This window comes from Felis catus, chromosome B2 (genome assembly GCF_018350175.1).
Source record: "Felis catus isolate Fca126 chromosome B2, F.catus_Fca126_mat1.0, whole genome shotgun sequence".
NCBI classification, from domain to species: domain Eukaryota; kingdom Metazoa; phylum Chordata; class Mammalia; order Carnivora; family Felidae; genus Felis; species Felis catus.
Genome location: NC_058372.1, coordinates 5,696,074 through 5,709,561, shown reverse-complemented (window position 1 = coordinate 5,709,561; position 13,488 = coordinate 5,696,074). Strand labels below are relative to the sequence as shown.

At 41.8% G+C, this 13,488-nt stretch overlaps 1 pseudogene; it reads left to right on the top strand.

Annotated features, from left to right (window-relative positions):
- Window positions 1-1,142: 1,142 nt before the first annotated feature.
- On the top strand, window positions 1,143-1,562 carry LOC101089264 (annotated as a pseudogene).
- The last annotated feature ends 11,926 nt before the right edge of the window (window positions 1,563-13,488 follow it).

The following is a 13,488-nucleotide window of genomic DNA, read 5'->3' as shown; positions in this document are numbered from 1 at the left end:
GCTACTTTGCAGAACATGCATTTGTCCATCTTCAAGGACTGGATCATGAATGTCAGTGTAAGAACGGGCTTTAGAAGTCCTAGAAATGTAGAATTCTACTGGGCATGAATCCTATGTAAGATATCTCCAACAGCAAGACTTATGTCTCTGCTTTAATACTTTCAATGAAGAGGCATTCACAGCTTTGCAGGGTTCCACTTAGATGAAAGTAATTTAAAAGCATCAAAGAAGCAAATCCTGAAATGTCCTAGTGCACTCACCATAGTGTAGATGGTATTATCAAAAATTTTGTATTCATAAACACAACCTCCCTTGCCCAACTTTCTTAAAATGAAAATGATATTGAAGCTACCTTCAAGTCCCTATAGAAGTAAGCAATCTTCCTGTCTTATTTGCAAATATACACAGTACATAAATTATTTTCATCTCAGAGGACAAGGAAATTTGACATATTCCATGTTGGGAGAAAAGATCTCCCCTACCCCCAAATATGCTGTATCCCGTCCTACCCAAAGGGGAAAAAAAAAAACTATGAATGCAATGGTAAGTGCTACGTTAATTACCAACACACAGCTCAGTCCTGAAAATTCCAAAGTTTTAGTTGATTCCATGTTCAAAATGTTCCACATAAGGTCACCAGGAAAAGCTGGCTGCATACAGTCTCGCAACTAATGAAACGAGATAAATAGCAAATGAGCCCACCAAAGGTATTTGCAATAAAGGTTTATCTTCTTACACAAGATAAACTGGAATCATTGTGTGTACAGCTGGAGGTTCTCTCCTGTTCCACTTACCCACAAGTGCAGACATGAAATCATCTCTCTGTGTTCTGTATTTACTCTAAAGATTAGTGACAAGCTACCATGCTGCCCCTAGGGTTTTCGTCCTTGTTTATCTGAAAAAGTGCAAGGAGACTGCCACCATGGCCATGGAGCCAGCCCCTGGGAGACCCGAGGGTCTGTGAAGGCTGGAGCCCAGTGGGTGAAAGGTCAAGGTCACTTCTGCTCCTCAAAGGTCCTGGCCTCAGTCAGCCTGCAGACGACTGGAGTGAAGTAGGAAATGATGTATGTGTCAACAACCCTCTTGGAAGTCACAGGAGAAGCTATCCTGAAGGTGTCAATGAGGTCGGATGATATTCCAGAATGGGAGACAAGCCAATTTGGGAGCAGACCGGATCTGGCTTCATTCGAAATTATTACCAGTTGATAACAACAGACTCCAACTAGGCACAATTTGTATTGACACATCACGGGAAGGACAACAATTCCTAGGGAAAGATGCCATGTAGAGAAATTGTCTAGCCTCCGTTCCAGAAAACCCAGCACGGCATTGTGGTGCAAGACCATCATCCTGTGCCGGACAGTTGCATCATCAGCATGGTTGTGGGCCAGCTCAAGGTCGGTGGAGACCCCATTGTGGGGTTCCACCACACGTTCCTATTAAAGAACATCAACGATGCTTGGGTTTGCAGCAATGGCATGATCAGGCTTGCCCTGCACAAACTGACCTCCTCCCCCTCCAAGCCAGGCACTCTTGCTGTCTCCTCCCCCTCCTCTTCCTGACACTATTCGCATTCTGCAGATGCTCCAAATCCCAACCCTAAATGAGCCCTGCAGTGGGAGAGGGAGCCGGGCACACTACCCAGGTGTCGTGCGGGATGTCTGCATGCCAGACCAGGTGCATCTGCCAGAGTTTGTGTTGTTCCAGTACATGCCTCGGAAAGACTTAAGTAATGCAAATTTTCTTCTTCCTTTTTTTTTTTTAATCTACTGACAAGTTGCTCTAGTAACCCAAAAAAGTGAAAGATAAAGCAGCTGCCTCATCGCCCAGATATTGATTTGTTCAGATGTTACAATGCCTCGTGATACAATAAAACCATGAAGATTTTCTTTAAAAAAACAAAAAGAGAAGAAGAAGGAAGGAAGAAAAGAAAGAAAGAAAAAGTACAAGCAATCCGTTAAGGTTAAAAAGACAACATTAAGGAATGTGGCTGTACAGTCGTACAGCCGGTGACTCTGGCCTGTGCTTAATCCAGGGCCTTGTTTAAAAGAGCTTTTCGATTTTAATTAAAATAAAATGGGCCCTGGAAGAAAACACATCTCCTCCAGCAAGGATTGTATTCAGCTTGCTGTCTGTAATTTTGCCCATCACACTGCTGGCTGTTGCTTTTTGCACAGCTCTTAAATGGTGTCTAAATTGACCAGCTCTGTTGCCAAGGAAACGGACAGGACAATGCTAATAGAAGCTACTTAGGACACACTGTGAAAAGCTTAGAAATAAAATTGTTTGACATGAAAGGCACCGTGTCAGCAGCCAGGCAACTCTGTTAAAGGCTGCACTGAGCAGAAGGTGGTGCCTTGTCTCCCCCTACTCTTTCCTCTCAAAATCTCTCCTAGAAAATGAATTCTGTCCTAGGAGCTTGGATGGCTTTTCCTATCAGAATCACTTTGTTTTCCTGGCTCAAAGTACAGAAAAATCCTCATGTTGTGGTTCTGAAGCACCCAGCACAGACTTCAATTTCTACCCATGAAAATAGGCTGCTTCCCCCCACACTTTTCTTTCCACCAACAAAGTCCTTTCCCCTCATGAATAAATTGCAAATATTCTGAATTTTCTAAGATTGTTAATTAAAACCCACTTGATTTAAGCTGCTTCTCCCATTTTGCACTCACAAACCATAAATTATGGAGGAGGTCAAAGAATGAATGGCAATTTGACATGAAGAGGTTGATTTATTGCTTCAGAAGGAGTTTTATACCAGATGTGGCAGGAGTCATAAATTAAATGCTAAATGTTATGTACTATTATGCTTTCAGGAATATAAATGTGTCTAAAATGCTATGCAGGTGGAATGATACAAATATGAATCTACTCTCCTGGCAATTTTAAAAGGCCCTTTAAAGCTGTCAAAAAGAAAGTAAGCTGAAAACAACCTAGATGAGCTCCTCAGATGCCTTTTACAGCACACCCATGCTTTATAAAAGTAACCCTTTCCTATGAAATGCGGGACATTGGCTTCTGTTGGTTTGGGTGGGGAGAAGAGAGAAAGAATTCTTTAATCTAAAAGAGAGAGAGAGAGAGAGAGAGAGCATGAGAAAGGAAAAAAAGAGATTCGGGGAGCTCTGTGCTGCTGAGGCATTAGGACATGCATCCAAATCAGCATTCCCCACTCACTCCTCTACACATGACCATAATTTAATTTATCAAACCTCATCAGAAAGCCAATCTGGATGGAACTTGCCTGACTTTACCTAGCAGCTGCAGGGGCTATAATTATTGGGCTTAAAATATAAAATATAGAATAGGACAAGATTCAGATACACGAAAGCTTGGAGCTGCAAAGCCGCAGGAGAAAACTTCACCAGGGGGCAGGAGCTGTAAAGGGAAGGACTCGGTTTTGAGGGCCAGTCCATGCTGACCAGCAGCCAGGTGCTGGAACCAAAGGTAACGGCTGACCATCAACTCACGCCTGGGATGATGGTACTTGGGACACAAATGCGGACAAGGTGGCTCATCTGATCCCTGTTCCCCTTTTCCCAGAACGCTACCCACCCCTCTCTCCTAATTCCCCACCTCTCCGAGGTGTGAACACGCACTGTCTCAATTCAGTCAAGATTTCAACCTCCAGGTTTGAAAATCAAGTCCCTGTATTGTGGATACACTGGCCCCTCGGAGCGTATCCATGTAACCGCCTCTCGGACGTGCCAGTGTTACCCGCCAGTCTCCACAGCGGACACCCTGGCTGTCATGGGAAACACGAGCCAGCTGCATTGGGCAAGAGGCACCTGTGCTAAAGAACACTCTGAAGGAAAGAAAGGGCCTTACAAGCATTTAGTGCTCTCAGGAAGGTAGCCAGATTTAGCAAATAAAAATATACGACACCTAATTAAATTAGAATTTCAGAAAAAAAAATGACTGATTTTTTTATGCAGATTCTGATTCCATAGGATAGAACCTGAGCATCTGCATTTTTACTGTTTATTTTTGAGACAGAGTGCAAGTGGGGGAGGAGCAGAGAAAGAGGGAGACAGAATCCCAAGCAGGCTCCAGGCTCCGAGCTGTCAGCACAGAGCCCGATGCAGGTATCGAACTCACGGACCATGAGATCATGACCTGAGCCGAAGTTGGACGCTTAACCAACTGAGCTACCCAGGTGCCCCAAAATAACTGATTTTTAGTATAAGTATATCCCAAGTACTGCATAGGATATACTTACACTTATACTAAAAAAAAAAAAAAGTGCCCATTGTTTACCTAATAGAAATTTAGCTGAGCGTGTTGTTATTTTATCTGGCAACTCCAGTTCTGATGCAATATCATCTGGCAACTCTAGTTCAGAGGCCATACCAATTACTTTCATCATATCAGTAATAGTTGACAACATCCAAAGTCTCCACTCCGTGGCCATGATGCGGCCATCACACTAGGGTATGTCTTGTTTTCCGAAGACACAGTACTTCTAGTAATTCCCACCACCAAATCAACAGGATCCTGACTCAGGAACAGTGTGGGGAAACTTAACCAGAAACTTAAGAAAAATGCTCCAAGAGTCCAGGAAGAAAAAGAAAAGATACTTAGACCACAAAATTCCCAGACAGCTGTGACATTCTTCTGCCCCTGAACAACACAGCAGCGAATCACCAGACATGAAGGGCATGACGTAAGTGGGGCCAGGAAACACAGAGGCAGCCCCTCTCAGCCTGTGTCCTGGTGTATTTTCCCACCATCTCAAATAGAAGTCGTTGTGATAGACCTTATTCAACTGAGACCTTTTTAGTGATCCCAAAAATAAAAGAGGAAAACAATCCTAATCCATGCATATAATGCCATTTCACCAAGACCCAATAACAACCACTTACCAAGAGAAACCTCTGGAAACTAAGGAATGCTTGCAAACAACTTCACCAAATCTCATCCTTTCAGTATCCCACTAAGAAAAAGATAAACTAGGGGAGCCTGGGTGACTCAGTCAGTTAAGCGTTCAACTTTGGCTCGGGTCTTGATCTTACAGTTCATGAGTTTGAGCCCCCCATGGGGCTCTCTGCTGTCACCACAGAGCCCGCTCCAGACCCTCTGTCCCCCTCTCTCTCTTCCCCTCCCCAGATCATGCGTGCGCTCTCTCTCTCTCTCTCTCTCTCTCTCTGTCAAAAACAAATAAACATTTAGGAAAAGAAAATAAACTTCACTCTTTTTTTTTAAAGGGTATAGCCATTCTTTTTTTCTAAAATTTTTTTAATGTTTTTATTTATTGTTTAGATAGAGAGAGAGCATGAGCAGGGGAGGGGCAGAGAGAGAGGGAGACACAGAATCTGAAGCAGGCTCCAGGCCCTGACCTGTCAGCACAGAGCCCAATGCGGGGCTCAAACTCATGAAAGGTGAGATCATGACCTGAGCCGAAATCTGATGCTTAGCCGACTGAGCCACCCAGGTGCCCCAAAATAAACTTCACTCTTAAAAGCTCTTCTCTGTTCCTCAATGTTTAACAAAGAACTTCCATATGACCTGGCAATTCTACTTTTGGGTAATGTACTCAAACGACAAAAAAAAAAAAAAAAAAAAGAAAGAAAAGAAAAGAAAAGAAAACAGGAACTCAAATATGTGTACCCTAGCATTCACTCCAGCATTAACAACATCCAAGAGGTAGAATCAAGTCAAGGCATCCATCAAGAGATGAACAAACATTGAAAACATTATGTTAACTGAAAAACAGCCAGACACAAAAGGACAAGCGTATGACACCCTTTCTAGAACAGGCAGTTCATAGAAACAGAGAAGCAGAGGTTAACAGGGGCTGGGGGAAGGACAGTATGGGAAGTTTATTGCTCAATGGGTACAGGGTGTCTCTTTGAGATGATGAAATAGTTCTGGAAATAAGTAGTGCTGATGGTTGCCAAAAAAAAGTTTTTTCTAATAAATTATTATTGCTTTTTTTTTTTAAAGTGTCTCTGCCTTTGGCTTCCTCGTCTCCTAAAACCCCTCTTCCTTTCTCTACCTCATATCACACTTAAGGGCTCTGGCCACATCTGACCATCACCACAGCAACTGTGGCCTCCTGACTATCAAAACAGAACAAGACTGAGTTTTAACTCAACTATAACAGCCACACCACAAGCCTCCTTTTCCCACAGCCAAGACCTAGCAACTGAAGTCAGAGGACATCCTTCCAGGGCTGCATGGCATCTGTTCTGTGAACTTGAGCATGTGGTCAATGTAAAGTGCCCATAAGCTGTCCCATTGGTACCTACACGTACCCTTGGCTGTGATGGCATCCCTTGCTCTCAACTGGACGTGCTAGGTTCCATTCCCCATGGTGACACATTGCAGGGGAGCGTCTGTAACTGTTCCACGTATGAAGTAGGGCACTCGGGTCTAAGTCTGCTTTTTCTTGCAGTACTTCTTAAAACAAGGATGGTGCCATTCTGTTTTCTAGAAGCACTATTTCTGCATGACTTCTGGTGTGCAAATTCACTTCCAGAGAGAATAGACTTAATTCTCTCAAATACCATTCCCAAAAGAAGCAGCACCAGATGCTACATCCTGGTCATACAGAACCTTCTTCTGTATGACCAGAGCCATTGTATAGTAATAAAATTTTAATTAAAAAAATTAATGATAAATTCATGAATATGGAGCCAATGAAAATACTGCAAGGACTTTTTCTTGTTTCTCTTTCTAGATGTGTGTGTTTCTCAAGTGTTTTCAGCTGTTGGATCAAAGGAATGTTTCTCACACTTTTCCCCATCAATCTTAACCACAAAGCTATGTTTTCTTCCCCAACAAGAACTGATAGGTAATTTCATCGAATACTTCCATACAAAACAGAGTTGGGGAGCAATATTAGTGCTTTTATTCACTATACATATTCACTCCCTTACTGTCTTACTCTTAACCATTTAAGAGTAACCAGTTAAGATGAGCTGCATACATTTATTGATTGACTCAGGGTGGACAAGTACAAAATGTAACGTGTTATCTCTCCCACGGGGCATCTGTATTTTAAATTCTCACTAAAGAATGAATGATTAGTAGGGACTTATGTAACAAGTAGTAGCACTCAATAAATAGTTCAGTTGCAATGGTGCATATATAAGACACTCCATCTTAAAGACCCAGAAGCCTAGGAGAAAAAAGTAATAGACAGTGGAGCCAATAGGCACAGCTAGCTACTGCTCAGTTCAGTTGCATCCATGACACTGCCTCTTTTTTTTTTTTAATTTTTTTTTCAACGTTTATTTATTTTTTGGGACAGAGAGAGACAGAGCATGAATGGGGAAGGGGCAGAGAGAGAGGGAGACACAGAATCAGAAACAGGCTCCAGGCTCTGAGCCATCAGCCCAGAGCCCGACGCGGGGCTCGAACTCACAGACCGCGAGATCGTGACCTGGCTGAAGTCGGACGCTTAACCGACTGCGCCACCCAGGCGCCCCGACACTGCCTCTTAATTTGAGTAAGAATGCCTAAGCCAAGCTTTCTCATTCATTCCTTGTTCCTCCATCTCTGTACCTAAGGGGCATTTTCAGATGCACAGCTGCCATCATATTTCTTCCCTCTAACCCATTTACTGACCTCTTATAGGCAACTCCTAGTGGCTGCTAACAGCATGAACCAAACACACCCATCCCCACAACTTCATAGTTTAAGTGTACGTTACGGTTGCCACCGCCATCACCTTTGCAAATCCTGATGGTTGTCAGACTGCTTAGAACTTGGGGACAAGGACCTCTTTGGATGCAAAATTATACATGCTTGAAACCGTAAGCATATGTAGACTGTGTTGTTAGAACACAGAAAACCTGTTGGGAGAATTCTGGCGGGAGATAGTGAACACACACATTTAACAGTTCTTCCTGCCAGCTCATACTAAAACAACAGTAAGGGATTAAACATAATAATGATAAGTTCAAGTACAAGTGAAGAGAAGAAAACAGAAACAAAATGTTGGACAATGTAATGTAGAAAGAGGAGGTGTAACTCCTTTATTAGATCCAAGAAAATCTAAGCTGGGCCATCTTGCGTGCTTCACAATCCTAGGGCACTAATTGCATATGGTGCCATTCACACACAGACCACTCACATGGGTGCAATGCACAGCCTTTAGAATGATATGTGAGGCTCCAAAGTTCAATCCTAAATCAGCAGTGGGAAAAGCTGAGAATTAATCTGATTTCAACACAGAATCCTAAAAGAGTAAGAATCAGTGGGACCAGGCAACTCTGGAAGCAGGGACAAAGACGGTACTAAAAATACGAGGACAGCTGAAAATCAATTTAACAATTCATCCCTTTCACTGCTAGAAAGCTGGAGGTTTATCCCAGGGGAAAGGTAGAACAGAGGGTCTGGGGGCTGCATGACACCAAACATAGCTAAGAATGGGGATATGATGCTCAGAGAGATTGTGTGAATGCGTACAGACTGAATGTTGAAATTCCCTGTCTTCTTTTCCAGCTCAGATCCCAGAATTCCGGCAGCTACTTCTGTACTCTCTAGGCAAGAAAGCAGAAGAGCATTCTCTGGGAAATCTGACCATCCCCAAAGGAAAAGTCTTAAAATAATTTAAATATACTAGCATAAGGGATTCAAAAGATTACCCAGGCAGATAACCCTACCCATACAAACATCGCTACTATCCACTTTTTGTTTCTCTGCTCTTAAATATAAGCAAGTAGTAAAAATCCCCTGATGTCTGGAAAAAAACAAAAAACAAAAAACAAAACACCTACAGGTGAAATACAGAGGCAAAATCCAGCAAATAAAAAAATCACTCTGAAGAAGACTACACCCTGGGAAGTAAACTCTAAGGCTTTGGAATGTCCTGCCTGATAAAAGTGTCTTTGTTTACCTGGAGGCCCTAGGCCACACTAGAGACTCAAAGGTGATTTATAATAGGGGCCTGGGTAGTGCGCTAGGAGCTGGACCTCCAGAGGGGCTGGAGACTCAAGTCAGCCATGTGGCAAGTTGACTTGTCTGTGTGACTGAGCTCCGAGAGAAACTCTGGACACTAAGGTCGGGTGAACTTCCTTGGTTGGCAGTACTTTCCGTGACCAATCACATGCTGTTGCCAAGAGCCAGTAACACTGTCCACAAATCTACTTGGAGAAGACAACTGGAAGTTCTGTGTTCAGAATTTTCCTGGACTCCAGCCCATGTGTTTCTGCCCTTGGCTGATTTCAATCTGTAGCCATTCACTGTACTAAACCATAACTATCAGTATAACTGCTTTCTGTGAGCTCTGCGAGTCCTCATAAAGTATCAAATCTGAAGCTGGTCGTGTGAACACCAAATTTGAAGTTGATGTCAGAAGTGAAAAACATCTTGCGTTAGTCCCTAATCTTACACAGGAAGAAGACATTCTCAAGAATCCCTGTTATTAATCCCTCAGAGAGATAAGAAGTTGACATTATGCCCATGAAAGGGGTAAAAGACTATGAAAGGAAATATTCAGAGAACACAAAATATGCTTTTCCACTGGATATTAAAAACAATAGGTGAAAAGTTAAAATTGAAGCTAATGATGTCAAAATTGAAAATCTCAGCAGAAAAGATTAAGTTGTGGAAATGTCCCAGAAAGTAAAGCAAAAACACACGGACTGAAAAAAATATGAGAGACAAAAATAAGAAAAAGATCCAACATCTAAATAAGAATACTAGAAAGAGAGACAGAGAAAAGGGTGGGAAAATAATTATCAAACTTGTAATTAAATAAAATCTCCCAGAACCGAAAGACATACATTTGGGGACTGAAAAGGTCACCTAAGTAAATAAGCAAGTCCAGGAAAAAGAAAGAAAATAGTTCCATCATTATGACATGTTGGAACATCAGAGACAAAGGAAAGATCCCACAAACTTTCAGAGAGAAACAAAGTTCGTTTTACTTAAAGGATTTAAAAAACGGCAATTTTAAAAAGCCAGTGGATCAATGCCTTTAAATCCCTGAGGCAAGAGGCTTCTGCTAGCCAATAGGCAATCTAACCATCAAACACATAATGACAGCAATTGAGTAAAACAAATTAACTATTAAAAAGTCATTGGTTCATAAGGATTTAAAAAAAGATAAAATACATTTGACAATAGAAGAGGCTTCCAAGGCACACTACCCTGAAAGTAATTAAATGGGAAAGATTATCTTATTCCTCTAGTATAAACTGTTCAGCCCTCCTAAATAAGAAAGAGTATTTCAATCAGAAGGCTTCCAAGGGTGCCTGGGTGGCTCAGTTGGGTGACCGTCCGGCTCAGGTCATGATCTCACGAACTGTGAGTTTGAGCCCTCCGTCAGGCTCTGTCCTGACGGCTCAGAGCCTGCTACAGATTCTGCGTCTCCCTCTCTCTCTGTGTCCTTCCCCCACTCTCACTCTCTCTTTCAAAAAGAAATAAACACTGAAACATTTTTTTAAAAATAAGATTTCCAGGGGCGCCTGGGTGGCGCAGTCGGTTAAGCGTCCGACTTCAGCCAGGTCACGATCTCACGGTCTTTGAGTTCGAGCCCCGCGTCAGGCTCTGGGCTGATGGCTCAGAGCCTGGAGCCTGTTTCCGATTCTGTGTCTCCCTCTCTCTCTGCCCCTCCCCCGTTCATGCTCTGTCTCTCTCAATAAACGTTGAAAAAAAAAATTTTTTTAAAAATAAGATTTCCAATAATATATGAATGGAAATGATAGAAATATCATCTTACAACTTCCATAGTAAGATTACTGATTAGATGATCATCATTAACAGATATTAAAATAACATGTGAAAAATTGGTGACCATTACAAAGATGAGATCAGGCTATCACTACTTGAACCACTGTTCTAGCTTAGGATAACTAAAAGTGAGAGGCGCTTACCACCTATGGAGCATTCTTGGGAGACAGCAGAACTAGATAGAAGCTACTCAAGGCTTTAAGCCTATCTTTGGTCCACAAGAAATATGGGAAATAGAAAAACAAGTCAGCCTACTATGAGGAGGCAATCAGCCAAATCCAGAACATGGAGCATTCTTATCACTTCAATAAGTCAAGGGCACTGGGTGGGGAAAGGGTAGGGATATTGTGGAGGAGGAGATTTGGGGCCTTAAGAGAGAAGGAGATTTGGGGGCTTAAAACTTTCAGAAACATAACAACCAAATACAATGAATAGAAATCGTTTGGATCTTGAACCAAACAAAGTATCTATAAAAGTTATTCACAGGCAAATCAGAGAAAGTTGAATACGGATTTGTTTTGGGGGTAATATAAAGGAATTATTGTGAATTTTGTTCCGTGTGATAATGGCACCGTGCTTATGTAAAAAAAAAAAAAAAAAAAAAAAAAAAACGTTCTTTGTTTTATTGTGGAGATTCATTCTGAATCAGCTAGAGGTGAAATGAGATGATGTATGAAATTTGTTCGAAAATGTTCCAGCAAAACAAACCAATAGGTAGTAGGTGGAGGGACGGGTGGAGTAAGTAGGCAAAGTGCTGATGGTTGTTGAGGCCACTAGTTTGGGGATGAGCACACGGAACTTCTCTGAACTCTGCTTTTTTATATGTTCAGAAATGTTTGTAACAAAATGTTTTCTAAAATTCTGAAAGAAAATTATTTCCAACTGAGAATTCTAACCTGGTCCACCTTGAATTAAGTGCAACCATAAAATAAAATCGTTTTCAAACATGCAAGATACCAAATAACTCATTTTTCATATAGTTTTTTTTTTGTTTTTATTTTTGCTTTTCTCAGGAGGCTACTCAGGAGGGTAGACTCCATCAAAATGAGAGAATAAATCAGTACAAGGGAGCTCCCCAATCCAGGGTATTCAATACATGAGAGAGGTAAAGGTGTAAGAGAAGTAACATAAAACAGAGAGAAAGAAACCCAGACAGGAGCCTGTGCAGCAGGCTCTAGGAGATGATTCTTCCAGAAGACAACAGAAGAATACCAGGTAAAAAGAATGGGTCTAGCACACATTTACATACTGGTGTGGGAAAATTTGGGATGAAATTGGTGCTAAATTCAAAGAAAATTGAGCAAAGGTATTTTTTTATTTTTTTTACTTATTTTTTTAATATATGAAATTTATTGTCAAATTGGTTTCCATACAACACCCAGTGCTCATCCCAAAAGATGCCCTCCTCAATATCCATCACCCACCCTCCCCACCCTCCCACCCCCCCATCAACCCTCAGTTTGTTCTCAGTTTTTAAGAACTTCTTATGCTTTGGCTCTCTCCCACTCTAACCTCTTTTTTTTTTCCTTCCCCTCCACCATGGGTTTCTGTTAAGTTTCTCAGGATCCACATAAGAGTGAAAACATATGGTATCTGTCTTTCTCTGTATGGCTTATTTCACTTAGCATAACACTCTCCAGTTCCATCCACGTTGCTACAAAGGGCCATATTTCGTTCTTTCTCATTGCCACGTAGTATACTCCATTGTGTATATAAACCACAATTTCTTTCTCCATTCATCAGTTGATGGACATTTAGGCTCTTTCCATAATTTGGCTGTTGTTGAGAGTGCTGCTATAAACATTGGGGTACAAGTGGCCCTATGCATCAGTACTCCTGTATCCCTTGGGTAAATTCCTAGCAGTGCTATTGCTGGGTCATAGGGTAGGTCTATTTTTTATATTTTAAGGAACCTCCACACTGTTTTGCAGAGCAGCTGCACCAGTTTGCATTCCCACCAACAGTGCAAGAGGTTTCCCGTTTCTCCACATCCTCTCCAGCATCTATAGTCTCCTGACTTGTTCATTTTGGCCACTCTTGACTGGCGTGAGGTGATATCTGAGTGTGGTTTTGATTTGTATTTCCCTGATGAGGAGCAACATTGAGCATCTTTTCATGTGCCTGCTGGCCATCTGGATGTCTTCTTTAGAGAAGTGTCTATTCATGTTTTCTGCCCATTTCTTCACCGGGTTATTTGTTTTTCGGGTGTGGAGTTTGGTGAGCTCTTTATAGATTTTGGATACTAGCCCTTTGTCCGATATGTCATTTGCAAATATCTTTTCCCATTCCGTTGGTTGCCTTTTAGTTTTGTTGGTTGTTTCCTTTGCTGTGCAGAAGCTTTTTATCTTCATGAGGTCCCAATAGTTCATTTGTGCTTTTAATTCCCTTGCCTTTGGGGATGTGTCAAGTAAGAAATTGCTGTGACTGAGGTCAGAGAGGTCTTTTCCTGCTTTCTCCTCTAGGGTTTTGATGGTTTCCTGTCTCACATTCAGGTCCTTTATCCAGTTTGAGTTTATTTTTGTGAATGGTGTGAGAAAGTGGTCTAGTTTCAACCTTCTGCATGTTGCTGTCCAGTTCTCCCAGCACCACTTGTTAGAGACTGTCTTTTTTCCATTGGATGTTCTTTCCTGCTTTGTCAAAGATGAGTTGGCCATACTTTTGTGGGTCTAGTTCTAGGGTTTCTATTCTATTCCATAGGTCTATGTGTCTGTTTTTGTGCCAACACCATGCTGTCTTGATGATTACAGCTTTGTAATAGAGACTAAAATCTGGGATTGTGATGCCTCCTGCTTTGGTCTTCTTCTTCAAAAT